General features: G+C 46.7%; 1 protein-coding gene across 1 annotated transcript in view; it reads right to left on the minus strand.

Moving 5' to 3' along the window:
• LOC135558328 (ankyrin repeat domain-containing protein 12-like) overlaps nt 1–20,949 on the minus strand; it is a 47,848-nt gene that overhangs the window by 22,971 nt on the left and 3,928 nt on the right.

Here is a 20,949-nt window from a genome sequence, read left to right on the forward strand (position 1 = left end):
ATTGATCCCCAATCATTAGGTAATGCTGTACAGTGCAATATGAATGTCAATACACACAATAGGCTGACTGGGGAGGTGATTATCATTTTCAAATGGGTACTTTTATTTTGAAGGCAAATCCCAAATTCCACTATTGTGCCTAATCCTTATTGTGGCTAGCTTCGCAACACATAACCCGGTCAGGTCGAGCCTCACTAGCCAGATGAAGCTAGCTGGCTGCTTAACACGTTAGCAACCCACATGATGGTTAGCAACCCACATGATGGTTAGCAACCCACAACCTAGCAGGTTAGCAACCCACAACCTAGCAGGTTAGCAACCCACAACCTAGCAGGTTAGCAACCCACAACCTAGCAGGTTAGCAACCCACAACCTAGCAGGTTAGCAACCCACAACCTAGCAGGTTAGCAACCCACATCCTAGCAGGTTAGCAACCCACATCCTAGCAGGTTAGCAACCCACATTAGCAACCCACATCCTAGCAGGTTAGCAACCCACATGCATAGCTGACACCTAGCTGAGGTTAGCAAACCACATGCATAGCTGACACCTAGCTAGCAGGTTAGCAAACCACATGCATAGCTGACACCTAGCCACTTAGCTAGCAGGTTAGCAAACCACATGCATAGCTGACACCTAGCCACTTAGCAAACCATAGCTGACATGCATAGCTGCATAGCACACCTAGCCACTAGCCACTTAGCAAACCACATGCATAGCTGACACCTAGCCACTTAGCTTTAGCAAACCACATGCATAGCTGACACCTAGCCACTTAGATGCCTCACGTCCTCAACTGGAAGCGTCATTAAATAGTACCCACAAAACCCCTGTCTCAACATCAACAGTGAAGAGGCGACTCCGGGATGCTGGCCTTCTAGGCAGAGTTCCTCTGTCCAGTGGTTGTGTTCTGTTGCCCATCTTAATCTTTTATTTTTTATTAGCCAGTCTGAGATATGGCTTTTTCCTTTGCAACTCTGCCTAGAAGGCAGGCGTCCCCGAGTCGCCTCTTCACTGTTGAGACTGGCGTTTTGTGACCACTACGATTTCCCCCTGTAGCCAATTCAACTGCAGTAATTCCAGTAGAGATTATATGGAAATTCAATTTGATAACTGATTTAACACTCAGGTAGATGATGTTTTTCCAAAGACCCCTTTTCTATATGTTAGAACATAAATCAAATCCTTTGCCATTTCATAATTTTGTGGATGAAAAACAGTTAAAAATATGTGATACGTGCCTTAAATTCAAAATAATAATAATAATAATAAGACTTTTCATTAGACATACTCCTATGAACTTCCATTGTTGATGCTCATGGGTCCTTGTGACAGACCAGGATTTGAACCCGGGTCTCCTGCGTGCTAAAAACTGCTAGCCCAGTTGAGGTAAAGCCCGGGGACCAAAATCTTCAGGTTTCAGGCAAGATAATTTTCTAAACAGTCGAAACAAATCACCCGAGAAGAGAGGACCATTCCACAAGCATTATGATTAACAGAATGTGACATTTTGATCGTTTGGCCCAAAGATTTTCAGTCCTAATCCTCCACACAGCAGAGTGACATTAATACGCTGAATGAGACACTGCATTAAGACTAAACAGCAATGCCACGTGGGTAAAAGTCTGTATGCTGCTGTGGAAGGGCATGCGGGCGCTTTTATCCTGCGCTGGCTGTCAGAGTAAAATGTCACAAACACTCCCCGTCAGACCCCTGTAGAGTGGTAGGATGGAGGCAAAAGCCTGATTACTGAGAGGGTAGAGAAGAGGGAGGAGAGAAGACGAGTGGAGGGGGAGAAGAGAAGAGGTGGAGGTTGGAGTGGGAAAGAGAGGAGGGATAACAATGAATGCTGCAGCCTCACACACTGCCCCAGCTACCCGCTACACACACACACAGTGCCCCAGCTACCCGCAACACACACACACACACACACAGTGCCCCAGCTACCCGCTACACACACACACACACACAGTGCCCCAGCTACCCGCCACACACACACACACTGCCCCAGCTACCCGCCACACACACACACACACACACACACACACACACACACACTGCCCCAGCTACCCGCTACACACACACACACACACACACAGAGAAAGAAAAGCACACACACTATACTTTAACATGTGGCCAGTAATCCACACATGTAGAGGACCGGGGAAGAGAGAAGCTACGTCCCAAATGGCGCCCTAATCCCTTTACAGAGCTCTATGGGGCCTGGTCAAAAGTAGTGCACTATATAGGGAATAGGGCTCTGGTCTATAGTAGTGCACTATATAGGGAATAGGCCCTGGTCAAAAGTAGTGCACTATATAGGGAATAGGGCTCTGGTCAAAAGTAGTACCACTATATAGGGAATAGGGCTCTGGTCTATTGTAGTGCACTATATAGGGAATAGGGCTCTGGTCTAAAGTAGTGTACTATATAGGGAATAGGGCCCTGGTCAAAAGTAGTACTATTGTAGTGCACTATATCTGGTCTAGGGAATAGGGCTCTGGTCTAAAGTAGTGTACTATATAGGGAATAGGGCCCTGGTCAAAAGTAGTACCACTATATAGGGAATAGGGCTCTGGTCTAAAGTAGTACCACTATATAGGGAATAGGGCTCTGGTCTAAAGTAGTACTATATAGGGAATAGGGCTCTGGTCTAAAGTAGTGCACTATATAGGGAATACCATAGTAGTGCACTATATAGGGAATAGGGCTCTGGTCTATAGTAGTGCACTATATAGGGAATAGGGCTCTGGTCTAGTACACTATAGTAGGGGGAATAGGGCTCTGGTCAAATAGGGAATAGGGCCCTGGTCAAAAGTAGTACCACTATATAGTGAATAGGGCCCTGGTCAAAAGTAGTACACTATATAGGGAATAGGGCTCTGGTCTAAAGTAGTGCACTATATAGGGAATAGGGCTCTGGTCTAATGTAGTGCACTATATAGGGAATAGGGCTCTGGTCAAAAAAGCAAAGCTAGATAATTGTGTATTATGGTCATCAATATAGGCTATAGTAAAGGGGGCTTTGCCTTTAATCCAACTGAACTGGGAGGGCAAAGGCCCAACCACTAGGGAGCCAGGCCCAGCCAATCAGAATGAGTTCGGCCTGGCTCGCAGTCGGCGATCCAATTCATCCAGAAGGTGTTCGATGGGGTTGAGGTCAGGGCTCTGTGCACGGCAGTCAAGTTCTTCCACAACAATATAGACAAACCATTTCTGTATGGACCTCGCTTTGTGCACAGGGGCATTGTCATGCTGAAACAGGAAAGGGCCTACCACAAAGTTGGAAGCACAGAATCATCTAGAATGTCATTGTATGCTGTAGCATTAAGATTTCCCTTCACTGGAACTAAGGGGCCTAGTCTGAACTATGAAAAACCTTCCCAGACCATTATTCATACTTTACAGTTAGCACTATGCATTGGGGCAGGTAGCGTTCTCCTGGCACCTGCCAAATCCAGATTTGTCCATCGGACTGCCAGAGAACCCGTGTCCACTGATCCAGAGTCCAATGGCAGTGAGTTTGACACCACTCCTGCCGATGCTTGCGCATGGTGATCTTAGGCTCGTGTGCGGCTGCTCGACCATGGAAACCAGTTCAATGAAGCTCCCAAAGAAGAGTACTTGTTGTGCTGAAGTTGCTTCCAGAGACTGTTTGGAACTCGGTAGTGAGTGTTGCAACCGAGGACAGACCATTTTAACACGCTTCACCACTCTGTGATCCTGTTCTGTGAGCTTGGTAAGCCACCACTTCTCTTATTATTATTATTATTATTATTATTATTAGCCAACATGCAGTCATTGGAAAACAAACTGGACAATCTACGATTAAGACTATCCTACCAACGGGACATTAAAATCTGTAATATATCTTATGTTTCACTGAGATGTGGCTGAACGACGACACAGATAATATAGAGCTGGCTGGCTTCTCCATGCATCGGCAGGACAAAGCAGCTACGTCTGGTAAGACGAGGGGCGGGGGTGTGTGTCTATTGGTCAATAACAGCTACGTCTGGTAAGACGAGGGGCGGCAGTGTGTGTCTATTGGTCAATAACAGCTACGTCTGGTAAGACGAGGGGCGGGACTGTGTGTCTATTGGTCAATAACAGCTGGTGTGCGAAGTCGAATATTCAAAGAAGTCTCGAGGCATTGCTCGCCTGGAGGTAGAATACCTTATGATAAGCTTTCGACCACACTATCTATATTATTTTTCACCACAAACTGATGTTGGCACTAAGGCCGCACTCATTGAGCTGTATAAGGCCATAAGCAAACAAGAAGATGCTCATCCAGAAGCGTCGCTCCTAGTGGCCGGGGACGTTAATGCAGGCAAACTTAAATCCGTGTTACCTAATTTCTACCAGCATGTCACATGTGCAACCAGAGGAAGAAAAACTCTAGACCACCTTTACTCCACACACAGAGATGTGTACAAAGCTCTCCCTCGCCCTCCATTTAGAGAATCTGACCATAATTCTATCCTCCCGATTCTAACTAACAAGCTCAAATTAAAGCAGGAAGTACCAGTGACTCGCTCAATACGGAAGTGGCCAGATGGTGCGGATGCTAAACCACAGGACTGTTTTGCTAGCACAGACTGGAATATGTTCCCGGGATTCTTCCGATGGCATTGAGGAGGACACCACCTCAGTCACTGGCTTCATCAATAAGTGCATCAATGATGTCATCCCCCACAGTGACCGTACGTACATTTCCCAACCAGAAGCCATGGATTAAAGGCATTACTCTGGACGCTTACAAGAAATACCGATATGCCCTGAGATGAACCATCAAACAGGCAAAGTGTGAATACAGGACTAACATTGAATCCTACGACACCGGCTCTGACGCTCGGATGTTTATTTAACTAGGCAAGTTAGTTAAGAACAAATTCTTATTTACAATGACGGCCCAGGAACAGTGGGTTAACTGCCTCGTTAGGGGCAGAACGACAGATTTTTACCTTGTGAGCTCGGGGATTAGATCTAGCAACCTTTCGGTTACTGGCTCAACGCATTAACCGCTAGGCTTTCTGCCCCCATTTGGCAGGGCTTGAAAAAAATATTACGGACTACGAAAGGGAAACTCGACCACGAGCTGCCCAGTGACTAGAGCTTACCAAACGAGCCAAATGCTTTATATGCTCGCTTCGAGGCAAGCAACACTGAAGCATGCATGAGAACACCAACTGTTCCGGACAACTGTATGATGACGTTCTCCGTAGCCGATGTGAAAAAGACCTTAAAAACAGGTCAACATTCACAAAAGCCACAGGGCCAAACGGATTACCAGGATGTGTACTCCAAGCATGTGCTGACCAACTGGCAAGTGTGTTCAATGACATTTTCAACCTCTCCCTGACCGAGTCTAATACCTACATGTTACAAACAGACCACCATAGTGCCTGTGCCCAAGAACACTAAGGTAACCTGCCTAAACGACTAACGATCCGCAGTACTCACATTTGTAGCAATGAAATGCTTTGAAAGGCTGGTCATGGCTCACATTAACACCATCATGCCAGAAACCCTACACCCACTCCAATACGCATACCGCCCCAAAAGATCCACAGACCAACGCAGTCGCACTTTCCCACCTGGACAAAAGGAACACCTGTGTGAGAATGCTGTTCATTGACTACAACCTATAGCATAGCTTTATGGGAACTAAGTACCCTGGGAGTAAACACATCCTTCTGAAACTGGATCCTGGACTTCCTGACAGGCCACCCCCAGGTGGCAAGTGTAGGCAACAACACATCTGCCACGCTGATCCTCAACACTGGGGCCCCTCAGGGGTGTGTGCTCAGTCCCCTCCTGTACTCCATGTTCACCCACGACTGCATGGCCAGGCACGACTCCAACAAAATAATTAGGTTTGCTGACAACAGTTGTAGGCCGGACAGTTGTAGGCCGGATCACCAACAATGATGAGACAGAAGTCAGAGACCTGGCAGTGTGATGCCAGAATCACAACCTCTCCCTCAACGTGATCCCAATTTGTAAGTCGCTCTGGATAAGAGCGTCTGCTAAATGACTTAAATGTAATGTAAATGTAATCAAGACAAAGGAGCTGATCATGGACTACAGGAAAAGGCGGGCCGAACAGGCCCCACTAATATCGACGGGGCTGTAGTGGAGCAGGTTGAGAGCTTCAAGTTCCTTGGTGTCCACATCACCAACAAACTATCATGGTCCAATCAGTCGTTAAGAGGGCACAACACCTATTCCCCCACAGGAGACTGAAAAAGAATTGTCATGGGTCCTCAGATCCTCAAAAGGTTCTACAGCTGCACCATCGAGAGCATCCTGACCTGTTGCATCACCGCCTGGTATGGCAACTGCTCGGCTTCCGACCGTAAGGCGCTCCAGAGGGTAGTGCAAACGGCCCAGTACATTACTGGGGCCAAGCTTCCTGCCATCCGGGACCTATATAATGTTGTGTCAGAATAAGGCCCAAAAAATTGCCAGAGACTCCAGTCACCCTGTTAGACTGTTCTCTCTGCATGGCAAGCGGCACCGGAGGACCAAAAGGCTCCTTAACAGCTTCTACCCCCATAAGACTGCTGAACAATGAATCAAATGACCACCGGAGTATTACATTGCCCCCACCATTTAATTTGTACACTGCTGCTACTATCACTCCCCCCCCCCCTACCTCCATGTACAAATTACCTCGACTAACCTGTTCCCCTGCACATCAACTCGGTACCAGTACCCCCCTGCACATCAACTCATTATTGTGTTACTTTTTCTGAAAATATTATTTGAACTCTTATTGAACTGCACTGTTGGTTAAGGGCTTGTCAGTAAGCATTTCACTATAAATTCTACTACACCTGTTGTATTCAGCATTTCACTGTCAGGTCTACGACACCTGTTGTATTCAGAGCAGGTGACTAATAAAGTTTGAATTTATACTGCTGAGACAGAGAGAAACAGAGCGAGAGAGAGAGCGCGAGAAACAGAGCGCGAGCGAGAGAGAAACAGAGCGAGAGAGAGAGCGCGAGAAACAGAGCGCGAGCGAGAGAGAAACAGAGCGAGAGAGAGAGCGCGAGAAACAGAGCGCGAGCGAGAGAGAAACAGAGCGAGAGAGAGAGAGAAACAGAGCGAGAGAGAGAGCGCGAGAAACAGAGCGCGAGCGAGAGAGAAACAGAGCGAGAGAGAGAGCGAGAAACAGAGCGCGAGCGAGAGCGCGAGAAACAGAGCGCGAGCGAGAGCGCGAGAAACAGAGCGCGAGCGAGAGCGCGAGAAACAGAGCGCGAGCGAGAGCGCGAGAAACAGAGCGCGAGCGAGAGCGAAACAGAGCGCGAGCGAGAGAGAAACAGAGCGCGAGCGAGAGAGAAACAGAGCGCGAGCGAGAGAAACAGAGCGCGAGCGAGAGAGAAACAGAGCGCGAGCGAGAGAGAAACAGAGCGCGAGCGAGAGAGAAACAGAGCGCGAGCGAGAGAGAAACAGAGCGCGAGCGAGAGAGAAACAGAGCGCGAGCGAGAGAAAACAGCGAGCGAGAGAGAAACAGAGCGCGAGCGAGAGAGAAACAGAGCGCGAGCGAGAGAGAAACAGAGCGCGAGCGAGAGAGAAACAGAGCGAGCGAGCGAGAAACAGAGAGCGAGCGAGAAACAGAGCGAGAGCGAGCGAGAAACAGAGCGAGAGCGAGCGAGAAACAGAGCGAGAGCGAGCGAGAAACAGAGCGAGAGCGAGCGAGAAACAGAGCGAGAGCGAGCGAGAAACAGAGCGAGCGAGCGAGAAACAGAGCGAGCGAGCGAGAAACAGAGCGAGCGAGCGAGAAACAGAGCGAGCGAGCGAGAAACAGAGAGCGAGCGAGAAACAGAGCGAGAGCGAGCGAGAAACAGAGAGCGAGCGAGAAACAGAGCGAGCGAGAAACAGAGCGAGCGAGAAACAGAGAGCGAGCGAGCGAGAAACAGAGAGCGAGCGAGAAACAGAGAGCGAGCGAGAAACAGAGCGAGAGCGAGCGAGAAACAGAGCGAGAGCGAGCGAGAAACAGAGAGCGAGCGAGAAACAGAGCGCGAGCGAGAAACAGAGCGAGAGCGAGCGAGAAACAGAGCGAGCGAGCGAGAAACAGAGCGAGAGCGAGCGAGAAACAGAGCGAGAGCGAGCGAGAAACAGAGAGCGAGCGAGAAACAGAGCGCGAGCGAGAAACAGAGCGAGAGCGAGCGAGAAACAGAGCGAAGCGAGCGAGCAAAAAGAGAGCGAGCGAGAAACAGAGAGCGAGCGAGAAACAGAGCGAGCGAGAAACAGAGCGAGCGAGAAACAGAGCGAGCGAGAAACAGAGCGAGCGAGAAACAGAGCGAGAGCGAGCGAGAAACAGAGCGAGCGAGAAACAGAGCGAGCGAGAAACAGAGCGAGCGAGAAAAAAGAGCGAAAAACAGAGCGAGCGAGAAACAAGCGAGCGAAAACAGAGCGAGCGAAAACAGAGCGAGCGAGAAACAGAGCGAGCGAGAAACAGAGCGAGAGCGAACAGAGCGAGAGCGAGCGAGAAACAGCGAGCGAGCGAGAGCGAGAGCGAGCGAGAAACAGAGCGAGAGAGAGAGCGCGAGAAACAGAGCGCGAGCGAGAGAGAGAGAGAGCGCGAGAAACAGAGCGCGAGCGAGAGCGCGAGAAACAGAAAGCGAGAGCGCGAAAACAGAGGCGAGCGAGCGCGAGAAACGAGCGCGAGAAACAGAGCGAGCGAGAGCGCGAGAAACAGAGCGAGCGAGAGCGAAACAGAGCGCGAGCGAAAGAAACAGAGCGCGAGCGAGAGAGAAACAGAGCGCGAGCGAAGAGAAACAGAGCGAGCGAGCGAGAGAAACAGAGCGAGCGAGAAAACAGAGCGAGCGAGAGAGAAACAGAGCGCGAGCGAGAGAGAAACAAGCGCGAGCGAAGAGAAACAGAGCGCGAGCGAGAGAGAAACAGAGCGCGAGCGAGAAAACAGAGCGAGCGAGAGAGAAACAGAGCGAGCGAGAGAAAACAGAGCGAGCGAGAAAAACAGAGCGAGCGAGAGAGAAACAGCGCGAGCGAGAGAGAAACAGAGCGAGCGAGAGAGAAACAGAGCGAGCGAGAAAACAGAGCGCGAGCGAGCGAGAGCAAGCGGCGAAACGAGAGCGAGAAACAGAGCGAGCGAGAAACAGAGCGAGAGCGAGAGCGAAAAACAGAGCGAGCGAGAAACAGAGAGCGAAAGCGAAACAGAGAGCGAGCGAAAACAGAGCGAGAGCGAGCGAGAAACAGAGAGCGGCGAAAACAGAGCGAGCGAGAAACAGAGCGAGAGCGAGCGAGAAACAAGCGAGAGCGAGCGAGAAACAGAGCGAGCGAGCAGAGCGAGCGAGCGAGAAACAGAGCGAGCGAGCGAGAAACAGAGCGAGCGAGAAACAGAGCGAGCGAAACAGAGCGAGCGAGCGAGAAACAGAGCGAGCGAGAAACAGAGCGAGAGCGAGCGAGAGCGAGCGGCAAAGCGAGAAACAGAGCGAGCGAAACAGAGCGAAAGCGAGAAACAAGCGGCGAAAACAAGCGGCGAGAAACAGAGCGAGCGAGAAACAGAGCGAGCGAGAAACAGAGCGAGCGAGAAACAGAGCGAGCGAGAAACAGAGCGAGCGAGAAACAGAGCGAGCGAGCGAGAAACAGAGCGAGCGAGAAACAGAGCGAGCGAGAAACAGAGCGAGCGAAAACAGAGCGAGCGAGAAACAGAGCGAAAACAAGCGAGCGAGAAACAGAGCGAGCGAGAAACAGAGCGAGCGAAAACAGAGCGAGCGAGCGCGAGCGAAAAACAGAGAGCGAGCGAGAAAAACAGAGCGAGCGAGAAACAGAGCGAGCGAGAAACAAGCGAGCGAGCAGAGAGCGAAACGAGCGAGAAACAGAGCGAGCGAAAACAAGCGAGCGAAACAGAGCGAGCGAGAAACAGAGCGAGCGAGAAACAGAGCGGCGAGAAACAGAGCGAGCGAGAAACAGAGCGAGCGAGAAACAAGCGAGAGCGAGCGAGAAACAGAGCGAGCGAAAACAAGCGGCGAGAAACAGAGCGAGCGAAAACAAGCGAGCGAGAAACAGAGCGAAAAACAGAGCGAGCGAGAAACAGAGCGAGCGAGAAACAGAGCGAGCGAGAAACAGAGCGAGCGAAACAGAGCGAAAAACAAGCGGCGAGCGAAAACAGAGAGCGAGCGAGCGAGAAACAGAGGCGGCGAAACAGAGCGAGCGAGAAACAGAGCGAGCGAGCGAAAACAGAGCGAGCGAGAAACAGAGCGAGCGAGAACAGAGCGAGCGCGAAGCGAGAAACAGAGCGAGCGAAAACAGAGCGAGCAGAGCGAAACAAGCGAGCGAAAACAGAGCGAGCGAGAAACAGAGCGAGCGAGAAACAGAGCGAGCGAGAAACAGAGAGCGAGCGAGAAACAGAGCGAGCGAGCGAGAAACAGAGAGCGAGCGAGCGAGAAACAGAGCGAGCGAGAAACAGAGCGAGCGAGAAACAGAGCGAGCGAGAAACAGAGCGAGCGAGAAACAGAGCGAGCGAGAAACAGAGCGAGCGAGAAACAGAGCGAGCGAGAAACAGAGCGAAAACAAAACAGAGCGAAAACAAGCGAGCGAAAAAACAGAGCGAGAAACAGAGCGAGCGAGAAACAGAGCGAGCGAAACAGAGAGCGAGCGAGCGAAACAGAGCGAGCGAGCGAGAAAGAGCAGAGCGAGCGAAAACAAGCGAGAGCGAGAAACAGAGCGAGCGAAACAGAGCGAGCGAAAAAACAGAGCGAAAAACAGCGAGCGAAAAACAGAGCGAGCGAAAACAAGCGAGCGCGAGCGAAAACAGAGCGAGCGCGAAAGAAACAGAGCGAGCGCGAGCGAAAAAAGCAGAGCGAGCGCGAAAACAGAGCGAGCGCGAGCGAAAACAGAGCGAGCGAGCGAAACAGAGCGAGAGCGAGCGAAAACAGAGCGAGAGCGAAAGCGAAAACAGAGCGAGAGCGAAAGAGAAACAGAGCGAGAGCGAGCGAGAAACAGAGCGAGAGCGAGCGAGAAACAGAGCGAGAGCGAAGAAACAGAGCGAGAGCGAGAGAAACAGAGCGAGCGAAAGCGAGAAAAGCGAGAGCGCGAGAGAAAGAGAGCGCGAGAGAAAGAGAGCGCGAGAGAAAGAGAGCGCGAGAGAAAGAGAGCGCGAGAGAAAGAGAGCGCGAGAGAAAGAGAGCGCGAGAGAAAGAGAGCGCGAGAGAAACAGAGCGAGAGAGAAACAGAGCGAGAGAGAAACAGAGCGAGAGAGAAACAGAGCGAGAGAGAAACAGAGCGAGAGAAACAGAGCGAGAGAGAAACAGAGCGAGAGAGAAACAGAGCGAGAGAGCGAGAGAGAAACAGAGCGAGAGAGCGAGAGAGAAACAGAGCGAGAGAGCGAGAGAGAAACAGAGCGAGAGAGCGAGAGAGAAACAGAGCGAGAGAGCGAGAGAGAAACAGAGCGAGAGAGAGACAAAGCAACAAGGATGAAGGGAGATAGAGTGTTAAACAAAACCAAGACTAACATATTCTGCTGTTGGCTTGACTAACATGCTGCTGTGTAATCTGTACCCCCACCACCGCGTCTCTCGCTGAACACACATTGAAGCCTCACAGTTAGTGAGATGGGGGAGCTAAAGCCAACTGCAGGGCAGATAGCACCGACACTTCATATCACAACACTTTCAGTTTCACAGCCTCATTCACACCCTGCTGCATTGAGCCAAATAAATTATCTCCCTCTGAGTGACATGTCTGTGTGGTTGGACCTGAAGGCCTCACAAGGAAGTAAAAGACAAGGAAAGGACATTTCTCCAGTCCCAACAAGAAAGAAAAAGGCAAGTTTAGGTTGATAATTAGGGCTAGGGGGAAGAAGAAGAAAAAAAGATTTTGAATAGGAATCAATTGTTTGGTGCCGTGTAACCCCTCCCACATAGCCTGGTTCCTCTCTAGGTTTCTTCCTAGATTCCTGCCTTCCTAGGGAGTTTATCCTAGCCACCCCTCATAGCCTGGTCCCTCTCTAGGTTTCTTCCTAGGTTCTGGCCTTTCTAGGGAGCTTTTCCCAGCCACAGTGCTTCTACACCTGCATTGCCTGCTGTTTGGGGTTTTAGGCTGGGTTTCTGTACAGCACTTTGGTATATCAACTGATGTAAGAAGGGCTTTATAAATACATAAATACACTTGATTTGATGCCCACAGGATAGTAAAACGAAATGTGTGTGTCAAAAGTAGTCTTAACTTAACTGCTGGGACGGATGTAATACGTTCAAACAACTGTTCAAATCAAAAACGACCCTGGAGATCAGACAAGTCCTCGCGTTCGGTTGTGTACAACCGTTGAGGTTTTGTCTCCCAGTTCATTTGGAGTCGGTGTCAGTGGACTCGTTCGGTGCTCTGAGTAGTGTGTGAAATAGGCTGTACAACACAGTCTGCAGTTCAGCGTCTTAGTTCATACTGAACTGTTAATGCTGTCGCTGGACAAATGTGCACAATAGTCTCATAAAAGGCTTGGATTAGAATATGGAGGACAGATATATGGCCGTCAAAAAGTATAAACTATGCATTAGGCTAACTGACCTGTGTAGGAGAAACAGTAAAAATAGATATCTGATTTTTTTTTAAATGGGGGGGGGGGGGTGCTTCCCCCTAAGGATACGCATGGTGTTCCAAACTAAAAAAAAAAGGAACGTGTAGGTTTGTCTGTGAATCAGTAGGAGTAAAGTTACTGGAGCTTCTTGTCCTGCGTGCCTAGTAGTAACACCACAAGTACCTATCACAGGAAATGACTGCTTGGTGTGTTCCTAAACTCCCTAGTCACAGCATGACTATACTACTACATCATGAAGTCATAAAAACGAGCCCAAATGACACGAACGTGGTCTGAAACAAACAGTCAGTTGGCCCGGGAGTTTCACATAGAAATATGTCATGTAGAACATATGATTCTTCTGAAGGTTCATAGAAATATATCATGGAGAACAGATGATTCTTCTTGCATAGACAGCTGGCATGTTTGGAGGCTTGTTCAGACAAATTAAACTAGGGTTAGTGGGTTAACTGGTCTAGGAACAGTGGGTTAACTGCCTTGTTCAGAGGCAGAACGACAGATTTTCAACTGGTCAGCTCAGGGATTCAAACTAACCACCTGATTACATTGCACTCCACGAGGAGGCGGCCTGTTACGCGAATGCAGTAAGAAGCCAAGGTAAGTTGCTAGCTAGCATTAAACTTATCTTATAAAAAAACACAATCAATCATAATCACTAGTTAACTACACATGGTTGATGATATTACTAGATGTAGCGTGACCTGCGTTGCATATAATCGATGCGGTGCGCATTCGCAAAAAAGGACTGTCGTTGCTCCAACGTGTACCTAACCATGAACATCAATGCCTTTCTTAAAATCAATACACAGAAGTTTATATTTTTAAACCTGGATATTTAGCTAATATTGCCTGCTAAACTGGCTTGTCGCGAACTCTGTGAAGACTATTTCTTCCTAACAAAAACTTCCCCAAACGGGGGATGATTTAACAAAAGCGCATTTGCAAAAAAAGCAATCTTTGCACGACTATACCTAACCATGAATATCAATGCCTTTCTTAAAATCAATACACAGAAGTATATATTTTTAAACCTGCATATTTAGCTAAAAGAAATCCAAGTTAGCAGGCAATATTAACCAGGTGAAATTGTGTCAATTCTCTTGCGTTCATTGCACGCAGAGTCAGTGTATATGCAACAGTATGGGACACCGAAATTGTTAGAATTTTACGTAATTATGACAACATTGAAGGTTGTGCAATGTAACAGGAATATTTAGACTTAGGGATGCCACCCGTTAGATAAAATATGGAACGGTTCCGTATTTCACTGAAAGAATAAACGTCTTGTTTTAGAGATGATAGTTTCCGGATTCTACCATATTAATGACCAAAGGCTCGTATTTCTGTGTGTTATTATGTTATAATTAAGTCTATGATTTGATAGAGCAGTCTGACTGAGCGGTGGTAGGCAGCAGCAGGCTCGTAAGCATTCATTCAAACAGCACTTTTGTGCGTTTTGCCAGAAGCTCATCGCTGTGCTTCAAGCATTGAGCTGTTTATGACTTCAAGCCTATCAACTACCGAGATTAGGCTGGTGTAACCGATGTGAAATGGCTAGCTAGTTAGCGGGGTGCGCGCTAATAGAGTTTCAAACGTCACTCGCTCTGAGACTTGGAGTAGTTGTTCCTCTTGCTCTGCAAGGGCCGCGGCATTTGTGGAGCGATGGGTAACACTGCTTCGAGGGTGGCTGTTGTCGATGTGTTCCTCTTTCGAGCCCAGGTAGGGGCGAGGAGAGGGACGGAAGCTATACTGTTACACTGGCAATACTAAAGTGCCTAAGAACATCCAATAGTCAAAGGTATATGAAATACAAATCGTATAGAGAGAAATAGTCCTATAATTCCTATAACAACTACAACCTAAAACTTCTTAACTGGGAATATTGAAGACTCATGTTAAAAGGCACAACCAGCTTTCATATATGTTCTCATGTTCTGCGCAAGAAACTTAAACGTTAGTTTTTTTACATGGCACATATTGCACTTTTACTTTCTTCTCCAACACTTTGTTTTTGCATTATTTAAACCAAATTGAACATGTTTCATTGTTTATTTGAAGCAAACTTGATTTTATTGATGTATTATATTAAGTTAAAATAAGTGTTCATTCAGTATTGTTGTAATTGTCATTATTACAAATAAATAAAAATTCAAATAAATACATTTAAAAAAATATATATATATAAAAAAATATAAAAAAAATTGTCCAATTAATCGGTATCAAGATTTTTTTGGTCATCCAATAAATCGGTATCGCCGTTGAAAAATCAAATCGGTCGACCTCTAATCTTTATATGCACTAATATCATTAGGCTAATTTATTTGGGGCTAATATATACCTGAGTAAGTGGAAACTCAAAACACAGCTAGATCACCAACTGTAAATATACTACCCACTGCTAGTAGCCATTTACTAAAAACAGTAAATGTAAGCCCACTGTCCAATGAGGCCTCCGCAATCGGTATGGCCAATGTGCATAATCATTTTGTGTGCCAAGTATCTCAAAGCCACATCAAATATACCAACAGAAAGTGGAGAACCTCCTCTCGTCGACCGTGACAACGTGACAGCTGGGTTTTGCCAACAATGGGATTTTATGATGTTATATGACCGTGTAGAATGTGCAGCTCACAGCAATGGGGCGGCAGGGTAGTAGGTAGCTAGTGGTTAGAGCGTTGGACTAGTAACCGGAAGGTTGCGAGTTCAAAACCCCTGAGCTGACAAGGTACAAATCTGTTGTTCTGCCCCTGAACAGGCAGTTAACCCATTGTTCCCAGGCCGTCATTGAAAATAAGAATTTGTTCTTAACTGACTTGCCTGGTTAAATAAAAGGTAAAAAAAAAAAAAAAAGCAACCCAATTGAAATTAACTCGCACAGGGTCATGAATGTAGGATGTGGGCGTAATAAGGGTTTTAAATTACAGTAGCAGAGACGGTGAAAACAGTTCAAATGGGAAGCTGAGAAAACGTCTCTCCCACGGGAAGGAAAGACCTCAGACGAATTGCGCAGGGAGGGGACAATTGGCAGGAAGAACGCAGTAGAAAAAGGACACATTGCTATGCCTAGTTATTTTTAAATCGTGTTGCAGAATGATTTTCCAAATTGGTAGGGCTATACTTCTCCTCCATAAAAATACTAAAATAGTTATATTAGCATAGCTTTTAGAAACAGTTACACAACGGGTGGGTCTAATCCTGAATGCTGATTGGTTAAAACCGCATTCCAGCCGGTGTCTATTCCACAAGTTACCACCAGCTAAATCCATGACATTAAAATGCCTATTTACTCTGTTCCATCTGACTGTGCAATCCACTGTCTCATCAGCCCAGCCAGACAATTTATAAACTTGATCTCTGCTATAAAACGCATCTAGACATCTAAATCAGAATAACACAATGCCAGCCTCAGTCACTGCGACAGAGCCTCAGTTAAAAATAAATGAATAAAACGATAGCGGGCTCGGTGGGAAAGAACAGCACTTAGTCACCTATTTGGTAGTTCTTCAGCTTCACGCTAAATGATCAAGGTGAGCCAGTAGACCTGACCAAAGTCACTTGGAGAATTTGGAAACAGATTACTAAGGCAAAGGATGGCCAAACTACAAATCTCAGTCAACATTTACTAGTTTATCATCCTACTCTGGGGCAGAAAAGGTGGACATGCTGCAGTTCCTTGCCAGAAAACTTTAGGTAGGCCTAAGACATGGTAACAAACAACTAGACCTACCACTCGTGGTGCTAGACTTGTGGTAGTGGATTGGACCCTACCACTCTAGTGGTTCATCAATGTACGCACTTACTTGACAAAAACAATGTAGTGTTTACATTAGGTATGTTAGTTTAAACAAGTATTTATCACAGTTAGGTTACCATATACTATGATCAAACAATACCAATAGATGCCTCTGTACGTAAACAGATAAGGGGGGGGGGGGGCTGAGTAGTCCACCATCTTGTTTACGTCAAACTACCAATAGATGCCTCTGTACGTAAACAGATAAGGGGGGGGGGCTGAGTAGGCCACCATCTTGTTTACATCAAACTACCAATAGATGCCTCTGTACGTAAACAGATAAAAACTACCAATAGGGGGTAAACTGAGTAGGCCACCATCTTGTTTACATCAAACTACCAATAGATGCCTCTGCACGTAAACAGATAAAAGGGGGGCTGAGTAGGCCACCATCTTGTTTACATCAAACTACCAATGGATGTCTGCCTACTAGGGCTGACCCCATTTAGTCAACTGGTAGATTCCTTGTCTGGCCAAGATTTTTTTTAGATTTTTTTTTAAATCGAGCAGTAACAAAAAAATTAAGGGAACACTAAAATAACACATCCTAGATCTGAATTAATGAAATATTCTTATTAAATACTTTTTTCTTTACATAGTCGAATGTGCTGACAACAAAAATCACGCAAAAATTATCAATGGAAATCAGATTTATCAATCCATGGATGGTCTGGATTTGGAGTCACACTCAAAATTAAAGTGGAAAACCACACTACAGGCTGATCCAACTTTGATGTAATGTCCTTAAAACAAGTCAAAATGAGGCTCAGTAGTGTGTGTGGCCTCCACGTGCCTGTATGACCTCCCTACAACGCCTGGGCATGCTCCTGATGAGCGGATGGTCTCCTGAGAGATCTCCTCCCAGACCTGGACTAAAGCATCCTCCAACTCCTGGACAGTCTGTGGATGGAGCGAGACATGATGTCCCAGATGTGCTCAATTGGATTCAGGTCTGGGGAACGGGCGGGCCAGTCCATAGCATCAATGCCTTCCTCTTGCAGGAACTGCTGACACACTCCAGCCACATGAGGTCTAGCATTGTCTTGCATTAGGAGGAACCCAGGGCCAACCGCACCAGCATATGGTCTCACAAGGGGTCTGAGGATCTCATCTCGGTACCTAATGGCAGTCAGGCTTCCTCTGGCGAGCACATGGAGGGCTGTGCGGCCCCCCAAAGAAATGCCACCCCACACCACGACTGACCCACCGCCAAACCGGTCATGCTGGAGGATGTTGCAGGCAGCAGAACGTTCTCCACGGGCTCTCATACCACACTCATGGAGTCTGTTTCTGCCCATTTGTGGCCTGCTGGAGGTCATTTTGCAGGGCTTTGGCAGTACTCCTCCTGCTCCTCCTTGCACAAAGGCGGAGGTAGCGGTCCTGCTGCTGGGTTGTTGCCCTCCTACGGCCTCCTCCACGTCTCCTGATGTACTGGCCTGTCTCCTGGTAGCGCCTCCATGCTCTGGACACTACACTGACAGACACAGCAAACCTTCTTGCCACAGCTCGCATTGATGTGCCATCCATTCCTCTTTAAGGAATACCTAGGATAGGATAAAGTAATCCTTCTCACCCCCCCCTTAAATTATTTAGATGCACTATTGTAAAGTGGCTGTTCCACTGGATGTCATAAGGTGAATTCACCAATTTGTAAGTCGCTCTGGATAAGAGCGTCTGCCAAATGACTTAAATGTAAATGTAAGCTGCACTACCTGAGCCACTTGTGTGGGTTGTAGACTCACACAAGTGTCTCATGCTACCACTAGAGTGAACATACCGCCAGCATTCAAAAGTGACCAAAACATCAGCCAGGAAGCATAGGAACTGAGAAGTGGTCTGTGGTCACCACCTGCAGAACCACTCCTTTATCGGGGGTGTCTTGCTAATTGCCTATAATTTCCACCTGTTGTCTATTCCATTTGCACAACAGCATGTGAAATGTATTGTCAATCAGTGTTGCTTCCTAAGTGGACAGTTTGATTTCACAGAAGTGTGATTGACTTGGAGTTACATTGTGTTGTTTAAGTGTTCCCTTTATGTTTTTGATAAATAAATAAATAAAAATGGCACAACGAGACAGCAGTCCGATTCAGTCTGAATGGCAAACCTGTATCAACATTACTGTTGATTCGAAATTATCGGAATTTACACTGTTTGTTTGGCTACAGTAAGTTCTGTTAAATCCATTTCAATAGTCATATTACCGTCTTAACGTTGTCGTTGTAAGAGTGGACATGTATGCAGAGCGCACAACCTAGACGCACAACCTATTAGTTATTGACAAATTATTCATTATTTTTGTTTGGAGCGCTCCGGTCCAAATCTTTGATTAAGAACACAAACCTGATTACGCATAGAAGTAGACAGAGTCTATCTGGCCTGCCTGCAAATGTAGGCCTATAAATGTGTCCCTCTGGGGATATGATACCATTTCTGATGGTCTTAATTATTAACTCACCATTTAAAATGTGGAGCTTCTCAAAAGTAATAACTTCCTTCACCTCAAAACAGCAAGTGAACAAAAATCTGTTTCCGCATCTATTGAGAATGACAATAGTTCCTCAACGTAGCCTATTGGAGAAAAATCTTTCCAGCCCTCTCCCTTTCGATGACCACTCAGCACGAGGGGGGGGGTGATGCTCTGATCCGGTGGAAACGTCATAAAAAGAGGTGATTACTTATCCCTTGCGCAAATAGTCTACAGCTGTGTCTGTCCAGAGCTCACTGGTACAGGAAACACGGAGGCCCCAGAATATTCAATACATTGTTGCAAGTATGCTAACGTGAGCTCTGGGCTAGACCAAGTTAGTGTTTTTGACATACAGTAGAAAAGTCTACATACAATGTGAGCAAATGAGGTGAGAAGGGAGGTACAGGCAAAAAAGGCCATGGTGGCAAAGTAAATACAAAATAGCAAGTAAAACACTGGTATGGTAGATTCACAGTGGAAGAATGTGCAAAGTAGAAATAATGGGGTGCAAAAGAGCAAAATAAATACAGTAGGGGACGAGGTAGTTGTTTGGGCTAAATTATAGATGATGGGCTATGTACAGGTGCAGTAATCTGTGAGCTGCTCTGACAGCTGGTGCTTAACAAACTCTTCTTTACAATGACTGCCTACCCCAGGTCAAAACCCGGACGACGCTGAGCCAATAGTGCGCCACCCTTTGGGACTCCCAATCACAGGTCAATTGCGCTACAGCCTGGAATTGAACCAGGTTGTCTGTAGTGATGCCTCTATATATGAAGTAGAACATTTTAGAAATGCCCCATTTAAAAATAAAGTCAGTTTTACTGATTAGAGGAATTAATACTAAATAACTAAGAAATTAATCCAAATAAGACAAAACAGGGCATTATGCTCATTGTGAGAGTCCAAGATGAATGTGAAGTAATTGCCATTGCTCACTGGTTGTTACTGAAACCGATGTAAGTTTAGATTAAAACAGATAATCTATTTTTAGTTGGGGTTTTTTGTACGGACTCCGTCTCAATTGACCACATCTGCAAATATCGCCGTTCTGCATGTGCAGTGAAAGGTGGCAGAGCTAGAGTGGTGTTTTGCCAGACCATGAGACACCACAAAAAATTATATATATTTTCTACTTGAGATTCTGCAAAAGTAGCCACCCCTTTGCTTTGAACAGTCTCGGCATTCTCTCAACCAGCTTCATGAGAAATGCTTATCCAACAGTCTTAAAGGAGTTCCCACATATGCTGAGCACTTGTTGGCTGCTTTTCCTTTATTTTGGTTACTACATGATTTCACAAGTTGATCAATATTATTCTACAATGTAGAAAATAGTAATATTTATTTTTTTAAACCCTTGGATGAGTAGGTATCCAAACATTTGACTGGTACTGTATATGTAGGTTGTTTTGCCCACAAGACTCGTCTCCTCACAAGACTCGTCTGAAGGTCCCCGGTAAAAAGAAAATAAGCATACAGTGTGTTCGGAAAGTATTCAAGACCACTTGACTTTTTCCACATTTTGTTACATTACAGCCTCATCTTAAAATGGATGAAAAAAAAATCCTCAATCTACACACAACACACTATAATTAGTCAAAAAAACAAACAGAAATACATTATTTTCGAAATTGAGCTCAGGTGCATCCTGTTTCCATTGATCATCCTTGAGATGTTTCTACAACTTGGGAGTCCACCTGTGGTAAATTCAACTGACTGGACATGATTTGGAAAGGCACACACACCTGTCATATAGAAGGTCCCACAATTGACAGTGCATGTCAGAGCAAAAAAACAAGCCATGAGGTCAAAGGAGTTGTCTGTAGAGTTCCGAGACAGGATTGTGTTGAGGCACAGATCTGGGGAAGGGTACCAAAACATTTCTGCAGCATTGAAGGTCCCCAAGAACACAGTGGCCTCCATAATGCTTAAATGGAAGAAGTTTGGAACCACCAAGACTTTTCCTAGAGCTGGCCAACCCGCCAAACTGAGCAATTGGGGGAGAAGGGCCTTGGTCAGGGAAGTGACCAAGAACCCAATGCTCACACTGACATACCTCAATAGTTCTTCTGTGGAGATGGGAGAACCTTCCAAAAGGACATCAATCTCTGCAGCACT

The sequence above is a fragment of the Oncorhynchus masou genome, chromosome 17 (assembly GCF_036934945.1).
Source record: "Oncorhynchus masou masou isolate Uvic2021 chromosome 17, UVic_Omas_1.1, whole genome shotgun sequence".
In the NCBI taxonomy this organism is placed as follows: Eukaryota; Metazoa; Chordata; class Actinopteri; order Salmoniformes; family Salmonidae; genus Oncorhynchus; species Oncorhynchus masou.